General features: G+C 34.9%; 1 long non-coding RNA gene across 1 annotated transcript; it reads right to left on the bottom strand.

Annotated features, from left to right (window-relative positions):
• Positions 1–11374: 11374 nt before the first annotated feature.
• LOC122524786 lies at positions 11375–11947 on the bottom strand. The gene is made up of 2 exons (XR_006305624.1): positions 11871–11947; positions 11375–11766 (listed from the first exon to the last, which is right to left on the bottom strand). It is a non-coding gene; the product is annotated as an uncharacterized LOC122524786 (long non-coding RNA).
• Between the last annotated feature and the right edge of the window lie 269 nt (positions 11948–12216).

The following is a 12216-nucleotide window of genomic DNA, read 5'->3' as shown; positions in this document are numbered from 1 at the left end:
ATGCCGAGGAGGATGGTGTCAGTTCTCGTGACGTTGGTGATGGTGGTGGTAATGCTAGTGTGGTGGTGGTGGTGGTGGTGGTGGTGGGACTTAGCCCTCCTCTCGATGGTACGAGGCAACCCTTGGTATAAGAGGCAACGATACCGCTCTCGCGTCCGTGAAAAGCCGCTGCGAATAACGTGCTTACACGCGATCATCCGACCGCGATCTTCAATGCCCGTAACAGATCAAGCTGCGGGCCCCGTGAATCGTACTTCTAAGCCCTGCGCGCTAAGAACCAGCGAGTACGTGTTCTCGTGCTCGCATAAGAGAGAAAGGGAAGGAAAAAGCGAGAAAGAGAGAGGGAGAGAGAGTAAGACTGAAAGCGGGGAAGGGGCTGGAAAAAGAGAAGAAGCTAAGTCTCTTCGCGGATGAACGAGCCAGAACGTTTCTACACTCTTCCATCGACGACAATACGGTGTAGATTACTTTTCAGAATGGGCGGCGTGACGTAAACGCAACGGGAAGAACGTTTTTCTCCAAGACGACGAGAAACGCAACAACAACAACAACAATAACAATAACAACAGTTTGCCAACACAATTTGCACGGATTAGAGAACGTGGGTGTCCAAATTCTTTTCTCTCCGAACCCTCGGGTCCCGTTGTCGTTTGATCTACCGAGCAATGCTTTCTAAATATTGCTGTTAGAATAATAATCATTGAAAATATAAGGGAATAAATATTTTGGAATTATTTCTAATTTCATTTTTATTTGCTTATATATGAGATTTTTTCTTTTTTCTTTTTGGGGGAGGATATGATATTATGTATTATAATTAGTGATAAGTAAATATTTGAACGAGTTTGTACAATTGATCAGTATTGAGTGAATTATAAAAGCATTTTCAACATTGTATTAATATTTTAAATGATTGCATTTGAGTTTATTTAAATTATTTACAATGAAAATATTTACATTAGGACGATATTGTGCAGAATCAAAAGTATGTTTTACCAAATTTTAAGCTACGATTCATCCAAGCTAATCCTCGTCTTATTCAAAAGGGGACGAAAGAAAACGCAACGTTTCTGCCTAACAATAAGATGTAGATTACCTTCCAAAAGGATCGCCACAGTGTAAATACCATGGTTATTTATTGTTAAGCGAACAATGATACCGTTGAAGGATGAAATCTATGAGAATCTTTGATCTTTGTATCTTTTACATTTTTAAATTCAAGTATATTTATATTTTATCGAATTATTAACATATAAATAATTATAAGTTAACAGAATTTACATATTTAACATTTCATTAGAAAATATTCATTTGAAATTTACTTATATCAATTTGTTTTACTTCTTGATATCCGATAATTCAACATTTTTATTGTATTACATACATTGGACTTTTAATCAAGCTCATAAAAAATACGTACGATACATAATATCTATAGGAAAGATCAGTAAAGGGTAAAGGTGTGGAATCCCTAGGAGAAATTAATTGAAAATTTTAATCGACGATGACGTGATAGTCCGACAACAAAAACGGTAGACGTTGAACCAAGGAGAACTTCTCGAATTTGTTGGGTCGATGCAGGAACGATGAGAAGAAAGAGATGGGTATATAAAAATGGGAATAAGAAAAGAAGTAAAAAAGAAAGATACCGCATTCCTAGACGGCTTACCTGTTAGCTATCAAGGCGATCATCGCTCAGCTTCTCATATCCAAAGGTGGCGGATTTGTTTCTTGTTCTTATCCTCCGAGGACCTTACTTTAGGATTTTTCATAAGACTTCATCCTCTTCTTCTTTTTGTTATTTTTTCTTTGGTTAATCAATACAAAGACACCCTAGGGACGTAACTACGGTGTCATCTTTAAAAAATTTTTCTCGAGCTACTGGATTTAACTACTCTTTCTTCTCCTATTCCTACTCCTTCTATACCTCAAATTGCTAGGATGACATTTATAATATTTTCTTTCTTTTCCTGACAGAGATCTTTCATAACGTCAATCAGTGTCAATTACATTATTATATCGCATATTTATCCGATAAATAATTTTACACTATGATAAACTCAAACGTCACAATGCTATTAACAACCATAGAAGTGAATGTTCTTCGACAAGAGTTCAACATCTATCCAACAATACGAACAATAAACCTTTTGGCTAATATTTTGGGATAAAGTAACGCGACAATTAATACCGATGAATAAGAATGATTAATTATCTCTACATGATAATAGTATAATATTTGTGCATGCAACAGCAAGTGTAGGGTTCTACTTAATCGAATTTCATTTAACTCGTAAATTAATGTATTTCTAGAGAAATGGTTATTAAAAGTAATGCTCGATCGATCAGAATAGTAATTCGATATTGAACAAGAAAGAAAGAAAAAAAGAGCTAACAACGAGCACTTCCTATTCGCTTTGGCGGAAAGGATATTTCGTTAGTTACGGTAACGAGCTAGGAAAGGGAACGAATGAGAACAATGGGCGCGTACTTGACACTCACTTTAAATAACACTTACCTTTCTCCGCGATAGGAGATAAATAAAAGTACCGATATTTATGAAGTACTGATTGCATCATACAATGCCGAGTCAAATCACTGATTCGCTCCCTCTCGACTATTGTACAGGCTATATCTTCCCCCCACCCCTGAAACCCCTGTTTCCATTATAAGAAATCAGTCGAGTGTGAAGTATTATCATACAAATATAATTCCTCTGCTCCCTTCTGCGAAATAATATTTGTTCTGATCGTCGTACGACCAATTATCCCGACTTGCGCGATATGTCAACTCGCATACGCATACACGCGTGTACGACATCAATGTTACCCCTAGCGCGGGCGCGTGCCCTTCCACTTTGTCCCTTCTCGATGGTCGTCGAGTCATCATCGACTACGGAACCTTCCCTATGAATTTTATATATCACTCATTCTTTATGTTTCTTTTCAATACGTAATATATTATGACTAAACAAATTTTCTTCGTTTAACTTTTAACGGACCAATGCAGCAATCTACGCAGCATAATACCTTTTACTTGCTAGGTCGAATTGATAAGATTGTATTATTAGCTTATATTATCTTGAAAATTTATCAATGAACTGTTTCCTAAATATAAATATTTTCTTCTTTATACTTGACATCTATATCGTCTGGTAGACAATTGTTCATCATATGAAAAATATTTCGAATCGAAATATTCGAAATTGACGTCTCGGCAAATATAAGTAAATCAACTTTAAGGTCAAATAATTTCTACTTGGGAAATATATTTTAATTATGTATAAGTATATATATATAAGAAAGAAAAAAATAATATACCTATCGAAAACATCTTAGCGCATCTGGTCTACGTACATATATACAAAGAACTTCTATGTCGCGATACGAGGGTGAAAACCGATTGCGGATCGTTGAACACGGCTGGAAAACGAAACGAATCTTTGTCGGTTAAAGAGAGAAAAAGAAAATAAGAGAGAGAGAGAGAGAAAGAGGGAAAAGAGGAGATGGTAGTCGAGAAGGACGAACAGTCGACAGTGCGCACATTCTCTGTTTTCTGGCTCTCGCGAAACAGTTGGCCACTGATTGGTCATCTGTGTGTGATTGACCGCGTTACACACAAGGATGAACCGAACAACGATACGCGTTCAGCGTAGACCAGGGAGTAAACGTCCCGTGAAAATCTTCTAAATCAATTTCTGCGCCGGCATTTATCGAGTCCTCTCTCTCTCTCTCTCTCTTTCAATCTCGATAAACTTAAGGGATGGAAACGAACGTCCTTCTACGAGTCTCGAAGGAGATTGATCCTATGACTTGCGACCTGCTTCTTATATATATCAAATATCCGAATTTTCTTTATTGTTTTTTTTTTTCAATTTCGATCAAGTGGAAAGAAAACGACGAATCAAACTCCAACTTCGAGATTAATAATTTATTGTTTTACATCGTATTTTACGATTAAAAACAATTCCGCGGTTCTTCAGAAAATAATTATATTTTCTGATATTGTTTTTTCTATTTATCTTATTATTTCTTAAATCTAAATATATCATCTTCGTAAAAGAGAACTATACTTATATTTATTTATGATCTACCATTCAAAGTTATGGAAAATGATTTAAACATATTCCGATGCATACAAGCATATTATGGTAATCTCCTCAGTGCCCTTCGCAAGAATCCCTCTTCGTGAATGTGCTGGTAACGGTCCCGCGTTTGTCGGACACGAGGGTGCATCGATCTAAATTCGATTTGTTCCGTATTCGAGTCTAATATTATTTCTGTAATTTATTCCATTACGCTTGCCCGCACTGATTTTATTTCATACCACACGACCAGTTTGGAAAAATTGCAACTCCTAAATTTATCTTATTTTCTAAACTTACATAACTTGCTCAAAGTTAGTTGGATTCCTAAGTAGATAAGTATACATGTACTGTTTTTAAAAATTTTTCTAAAATAGCAAAAAATTGATCAATTATTAAACAATAACTGTGATTAAAGTGATCAAACGTTATAAATCTAAAATGAACTTTATTAAAGCACAACACAGGTAGAAAAAAAAAGAATAGGGAAAGAGACAGAAAAAGATATAGAGAAAGAAGAAAAACAAACATAGTCCGTCAGAAGGTAAAGGTCTCGAACCAGTAGCTCGAGGAAACCGAGCGTAGGATTCTCGGCACTGGGCAAAAGCATTCCTGATGTCAGAACTTCACCGAGGCTCGGTGATCTCCAAGTTGGACGGTTGAAGGTAGAATAGTAGACGTGGAATATCGAGAAAGGTCAGCGGGAGACTATTCGAGTTGGGGCTACTGGTTTCTTCTCTTCTTCCTTCCGAGGAGAAGAGTGCTTGGATCTCTCTTCCTATCCATGTCCGTTCTTCTTTTCCTTCGTCAAAATGTCTAGAACATCTCGAGGTACCTTTCGTACCTCGTAGAGAGTCGTCGTGCAAGGATCTCTCGGACAACTGCACAGCGTGAGATCACCGCCAGTTTTTTATATGTCCATCCTTTTCATCTTTTTCGTTGACCTTACAAATTTCAATAGTTATATCCTTCTCAAGGGATTCCTTTATTTTTTACCTCTTCGAATATTTAAATTGATACGAGATAACGAAATAAAATTAGTGTCATTTATTTCGTTTTATTATATGCATTGTATTAGTTAATAATTTGTTTTTTTTCTTTTTGTTTCGTTTGTTTATTTAAACTCTCAAATGATATGTTAGTATTTAATTTAATAAAACACGTATAAGAGCAAGTGTCGATAGATTTTAGAAAAGGATCAGATACGAACAATCCGTGAAGACAATAACGAGTACCGCCCTTAAACGTTGATGTACATTTTATGCCATCCTATAGCCCCGTCGTTCAAAGTTCGATCGTGCGAGTAGGGTAGTAAGCGATAAGCTTTACTAGGGGATGTTAGCTAAGGTCACAGGCTTCACAAAAGGAGCGGTTAATATCCTGTGTGGGAGGTTAATTATCTAACTGTCGTTAAAATTTGAATAATATAAATCATTAATCATTTGGTCTCTCTCTCTCTCTCTCTTTCTCTCGTATAATTTATCTATGCATATTTATAAGAAAGATAAGAATTTTTAATTTCCTTCTCGTAGCAATTTAAAATCAAATCACACGTATCTCCTACCTAACAAATAAAATCATTAAAAGAAAAAGAAACAAAAGAAGAAAATAAAACATAAAATAACTAAAGCCGATGATACTGATCACGGAGCGGATCGAAGCAAATTTCTAGAACAAGATATAAACTCTGACACACGTGGGTAGATCGAGATAAAAACAAAGAAGGAAGAAAAGAAAGACAGAGAGAGAGAGAGAGAGAGAGCACGTTCTTCTCGAACCAGGTACGAACAAGTCTGCAGGATATGAGAAGGAGATCGCTCAGGCCGGTGACAGGGGTGTACTCTCTCGAATCTCTGTTGGTTTGCAAAGCTACGTTGGAGCATAAGAAAGAAAAAGATAGAAAAAGAAAGAGAGAAAGAGAGAGAGAGAGAGAGAGAGAGTGAGAGAGTAAGAAAGGAAAGAAGATAGTAACAAGTTGAAACGAGGGAAAGATGAAAGGAAAAGAAAAAAGAGAGATAGTGAGAGAGAAACGAACTGAAGGACAGATGGACAGACGGACCACCCCGTCCGCTAGCGATCATGTCTCGATCACGTAAACTGGCCGCCTCCTCATCCATCATGCCTTCGTCGTACGGTGTCACGTGTTACCAGGACCAGCTCGAGCTCTCGCTTCTACCTTACCTTTTCGTATTCCTATTCTTATATTCCACCTATTTTTCTTTTTATTATGAACGATCGCGAGCAGCCGGCTACAAGATGCAGTAAATTGGCACCGATATCGTGTATGCACGATCGGGAAAACTGGTTCGATGTAAAACGCAAATTGTTATGTATCAGGTGTGGTCAGTTGCTTAAAAAGACAGATTTCATAATCGGTAACATTGACGTTGGACGTTGACGTAGACGTTGACGACAACAACGACGAAAAATCTGGCCGTCATCTTTTTCAAAGTGACGTAAAATCATTGCACCGCCTGTGTGGTATATTTCACAAGACCAAGGCATATTTGTTCTTTTTGTCAAGCAGCAATTATATTCACTGTAGCCCCTATCGTTTCACCTTAGAGTAATCGGAGTTAATGCAATGTAATATTATATGCTTGGTATCTTGGAAGAAAATATTCCGTTGTTTTATGTTTATTATATTTTTTTCCTCTTTTATTTTCTCAGCGAGAAATCAACAAGTCATCCTGACGCATATAATTTTTTAAACTTATGACGTTGTGCTCTAAGAATAATAACTAGTTTCGCAGATTTTTATTCTAATTATCTTCGTTCCTTTTTTTTTTCTTTTTTTGCTTTTTTTTTTTACGAAAGAGACATGTAATTCTAATTCGTTTTATTATTCTCTTTTCAAAATAAGATCAGTAAAAATGAATGAAATTGAATATATACGAAAGATAAAATACATATACATATATATTCTTGGTTTGAAATTAGTTTGAATTGACAATAATCCACAAAATATATCATAGCGAAAGGGTTGGTTGACCAAACTTGAGGGCACTTCTAAAAAGCGGTCCATCCAGAATCCAACTACTAATTACAGAGCCTCTCTACATTGAAACGTTGTGTGTAAGAGAGAGAGAGAGAGAGAGAGAGTGAGTGAGTAAGTGAGTGAGAGATAGATAGATAGATAGATAGAAATAGATAGAATGTATAATAACCCGCTTTATTATGAACGAATAATCTCCCCGCTAGTGTGGTTTCATAACTTCGCGCTGACCGAAACGATTGAAGCCGCTTTCAAACCGCGCGCGGCGTCCGGCATCTTTCATCGGACAGTATCCTGCTAATTGCTGATTGACCGTTTCTGAATAACGCAATTAACCGAAAGAGAGAAGCGTGCCCCGTGTAATTGCACGAAAATAACAAGCGGAGATTATTTTAAAGATACACCCACTCGAGAATTAATGTAGCAAAATCCAATCTGTTCTACCTGAAGTAACGACCGTGTGAAATACAAAATTATTAAACCATTATGGCGTGAATTTTATACCAAATATATATTCCAAATTACATACGCGGATATAATAAATGTGTATTTTTATTTAACATCGATACTACTTAATCAAAATTTGTTCAATTTCGTATACCAAATTATAGACACTATAATTTTAACATTTCGTTCTTTAATAACTATTAAATCAAACGTATATTTGTATGTTTAGATTTTATTGCATATTTTACGCAATAAAATTAATAGTTCTTTTACATTTAAAGTTCAATGTTTATCTAAATATATGTTGATTATAGTATAAATTGTACGTATACCTTTATTACATGTTTTTCATTTAAACACGATAAAAAAAAAATGTGTGTTATAGAAGAATAAAGAAGATATTTGAAGGAAAAATAGAAGTATTTTCTGACAATTTCAAAGACGATCAAATTTTTCAAAGTAAATCCCGCGGCAATAGAAAATTTGTGAAAAGAGAGATATAAATCCACCCCTAATTTTATTTTCACCGTTGAAAGGACCGTTTAAAAAGCTGAAGGAACGTGCATACTTGTCGTCGAGCGGCGATGATCGGTAGAGTTCTTTGTGCGTTCTATTTTGCTTTGAAGTTAAAAAAGGAAAGAAAAACAAGAAAAATGTCACTCGACTTTTGTCGATTAGAAAGAAGAAAAATGAAATGATATTGAGAACCGAAGTGGGACGACGGTTTCCCTTGTCGTGCAGAACGCTGATGACACAGTGGGGCAAATAAAGAGAGAGAGAGAGAGAGAGTAGGGAAGAAAGAAGGGTGAAAGGGAAGGAAAAGGGAAGGAAAAGAGAAGGAAAGAGAGAAACAGAGAAAGAAAGAAAGAAAAAAAAGAAAGAGAAATAGAGAGGTCCTGGCAGTGGCACGTGCGAGGGCTGCCAACCGCAAAAGAGGCGGCTTATATTATTATAACACGGGCAGGTGGGCGAGGCCACTCCATTGGCAGTGCTAACGAGGGAACGGTAATTATTACCCACGACTTAACTCCTGCCTGGATGCTTGCCTTGGCTCAACTCGACTCAGTTCGACTCCTGTAGAAACCTTTATTGCGCTCCGCCCTATTCGTCCTTTTTTTTCTTTCCCACTTTCCTTTTGCCAATTGATTTTTCACTTTGTCCAAAAACTTATCTGTTGTTCCTTGATCGATCGATCGATTCATTATCCTCAACAAAATATATATCTGTTACCGTTAAAATATCCGTTAGTTCATGACAAAACTATATTGATCGGTTAAAATAGGAAAGAACACAGAATTATTTATATATTTTAATTAGGTAATATAAGAGAATTCATAAGTAGACGAGTTGTTAAAGTATGACATTGAAATTAGATAAGTGATTCGATCCGATAGAACAACACGATTAACAGAAGATTGGTTTTTAAAATACAGAAAAAGATAAGCACTCATAATTACGAACATTGTTATAGGAAGTGAAGCAAAATTTAAAGATGAATCATATTTTAATTTCATACTTTAATTACTCGCTTCTCATTAAATCATATATATATTTTGTCTGATTATTTCATAAAAGAACTAATTAAAAATATATAATAAAATTCTTTTTATCTGCTTTTCCTTAAAATGCTCAGTTATTTCATGAATAATCTGAATTATATACTTTAATGGTGATATATTTACAATTCAGAAAATATTGCGTTTTAATTTCTTTTTTTTTTGAACACGCTTTTTATATCAATGTTTTATACCATACAGTTATTTTAATTCATTATTATATGTCTTGCATATATTACACAGAAATACACTTGTTCTAAAGGAAGAAAGATAAACGATGGTAAAATTATTCGATTTTTATCGTTGCGAGAAACGTGCAATTAACGAACGTATCGTACGAGCGAAATTAAATAAGCAGAAAGATATGCTTAAAGATATGATAATGTTGTTGCTTTCTTCTCTTTCTTTTTTTTCTTTTCTTTCCTTCTCGTTTTTTAATTTTGATGGAGCTGTTGACCCTCGTACAGTGTATAGATGTGTGTGCATCCATACGATAATATACTTTCAACGCGTTGGTGTGAAAGCACATTTACCCGGCTGGTCAAGGTGAACGATCCATCATTGTGTCAACAGAGCATTATGTCGTACGAAGCATTTCTAACATTCTCAGATTTGCCTACGGGAAAATAATTCAAAAATCGTGCGACACTACTACACTAAATTTAAATAAAACTAGTCGGAAGTCCTAGAAATCTTATTGAATAATCTCTTTTCTCTTGATTTAAATACCTAATTCCCTCTGTTTCTTAACGCTTATTAAAATTGTGAAATTAATAATATCAAATAAATTAACTTAATGTTTAAAGGAACATTTCATAAAATTCATTTCTACACTAAACCAAACGTTTTTTACGGTCGCAATAAACTTTAAAAGCATCACCAATGTTAAAGGTGAATCTTTGTGAGAAGATAATTATAATTAATTAATTATATTTCTAAACGTTATTTTCAAATAACGATCATTATTTTCAAATAACGGTCATTATTTGAAAATAATACATCTTCGGTAAAATATAATAAACTCGAGACTTTGTTATACTTCGAAAACGTAAAATTTTGTATAGTGAATCGGATCTTTTGAACTTTTTTCAAAAATATTTGTTAACAGAAGAGAGAGTAAAAAAGAAGAAAACAAGAAATGGCAAAAGAAATGGAGAAAGAAAGAAACCGGGATAGGTAGTAATACCAATGGTTATAGATCGGTAGAAAAATGATGGAAGAAAAGGAATAATATGGGCATCTGAGCTTAGCCTCATTAGGAACCTAGACTTGGATATTTGGATACCCATAATCTCCTTTCTATTTTTCTGCTACAAGTTCAAATCTACCTGACTAAAGAAGAAGGGTGACAAGTAATATCAAGTTGCCGTAAGAACGTAGCACAGTGCCAGCGCTTTCTTAACCATTCCCAGCCTGCACCTTCTAAATCTACTATCTGATTGTAAAAGATGCGAAAGATGATCTACCTTTTGGGTCAGATCGAAAAGTATCCCTTGGCCCTACGTAAAATTTTCTCTTAGAGAGAAATCGTAGGATTTTGGCGGTTCGATTGTGTTCACGAAGCCGTTTCATTTTACTAGTTTCTTTACTAACTAGTGACATCAAAGTATCGCCGACAAATTATTAAGTATTCGTGAAAAGATTTACAAGAAACGAGATTTTATTGAAAAATAGGACATAGGGTTTTTATCAACTAAATAATGTTTAACAATATAAGATATTAAATGATTATTAACGTTAATATTGAGAATTAAGTATATGTAACTATTGTAATGATTAAAATAGTTTAAATGTAATTTTTGTAATATTTTTCAAAATAGTTTTTAAGATAGCGATTGAAAAGGATGACCACTTTTCACATACACATGTATACTAATAATTAAAATATATTTAATAAAAATTGAATGAAAATAATTTTTGATAGATATAAAAAAAAAAAAAAAGAAATGAGAATGTTAATACGATGTTACAAATTTATTAATCTTAATATATCATAAAAATGTAGATAATTAAAATACGAAGAAATTTCTTTCCTAAACGCTTTAGCATTAAAAAAATCATCATTAATCATAGACAAAGTTTTACGACATTTTACGGAAATCATTAAGGGGGAGAGAGAAAAAAAACTACAGATAGTTAAATCGTTACATGAATGTAAAATTGTTGAATCACTCTGCAGAACTAGCAGTTCACTCTTTCTCTCTTTCTTCGTGCTTTCTCCTTTGAAGCTTTGCCATCGATAGAGAAACGGTATGATGGTGAGTGTGCTCTCTCTCCCTCTCTCTTTCCCTCTTTCCCTCTCTCACTCTCTCTCACAAACTCACGCATCCCTCGTAACAGGAGTCGTTTGTGCGTGGATCCGCTTTGCGCAAACAAGGTTAATCGAGGCTTTCCAGCGTTTCCATCGGCCTGACTAACCCTCCACCCCACTTCCAATGAAACGAAAGAGCAGCATGGCGCGACGCGCGCAGCAGACATGTTAAACACGCGATGCTTCTTCTCCAAGGACGCACGAAACGTAACATTGTAAAAGGGAAAATTGTCGATTCCTGTCTACGTATTTATATGAGTATGCGTTTGTAAGCTCGTTCACCTCGCACCACCTGCATATTACTTACGAACGAATAAATTAGATTTCTTCTTTTTTCAACAGACAATAAGGATTTTCAAAATAGAGATAACTGCTGCAACATTGATAAACAAATTCGAATTATTCAATCAAATGAACGAAACTTCGTTAATAGAGTTTAATGAATAAATATTACACTTTTAATATAATCAAACTTACTTCTTCCGTGTGAATTTTATGTTGATATTGTCAAATTATCGATATTACGTATTAAAATCAATTTGACTCTCTCTCTCTTTTGAATATATTAATTTCATTTCATAAAGAGGTAGAAAGAGTATTATAAGGGAACGAGTAAAGAGAAGAAGCCGCGATGTAATGTAAGAAAGAAAAGAAGTAAACGTTGAGGATGAAAAAACGGTTAGGCAAAAGGACAGAGAACTCTTGATCTGGAGTGTAGAAGAAGAAGAAGAAGAAGAAGAAGGAAGATAAGAAGGATCGGGAACGGGTAAGATCGGTCATGAGAGGAAAACAGACTAAGCAAGATCGGAGAAAGGCAGGTAGA

Source organism: Polistes fuscatus, unplaced genomic scaffold (assembly GCF_010416935.1).
Source record: "Polistes fuscatus isolate 324 unplaced genomic scaffold, CU_Pfus_HIC Scaffold8, whole genome shotgun sequence".
NCBI lineage: Eukaryota > Metazoa > Arthropoda > Insecta > Hymenoptera > Vespidae > Polistes > Polistes fuscatus.
Note: the sequence above shows the minus strand (reverse complement) of the source record. Positions and strands in the feature narration are given on the sequence as shown.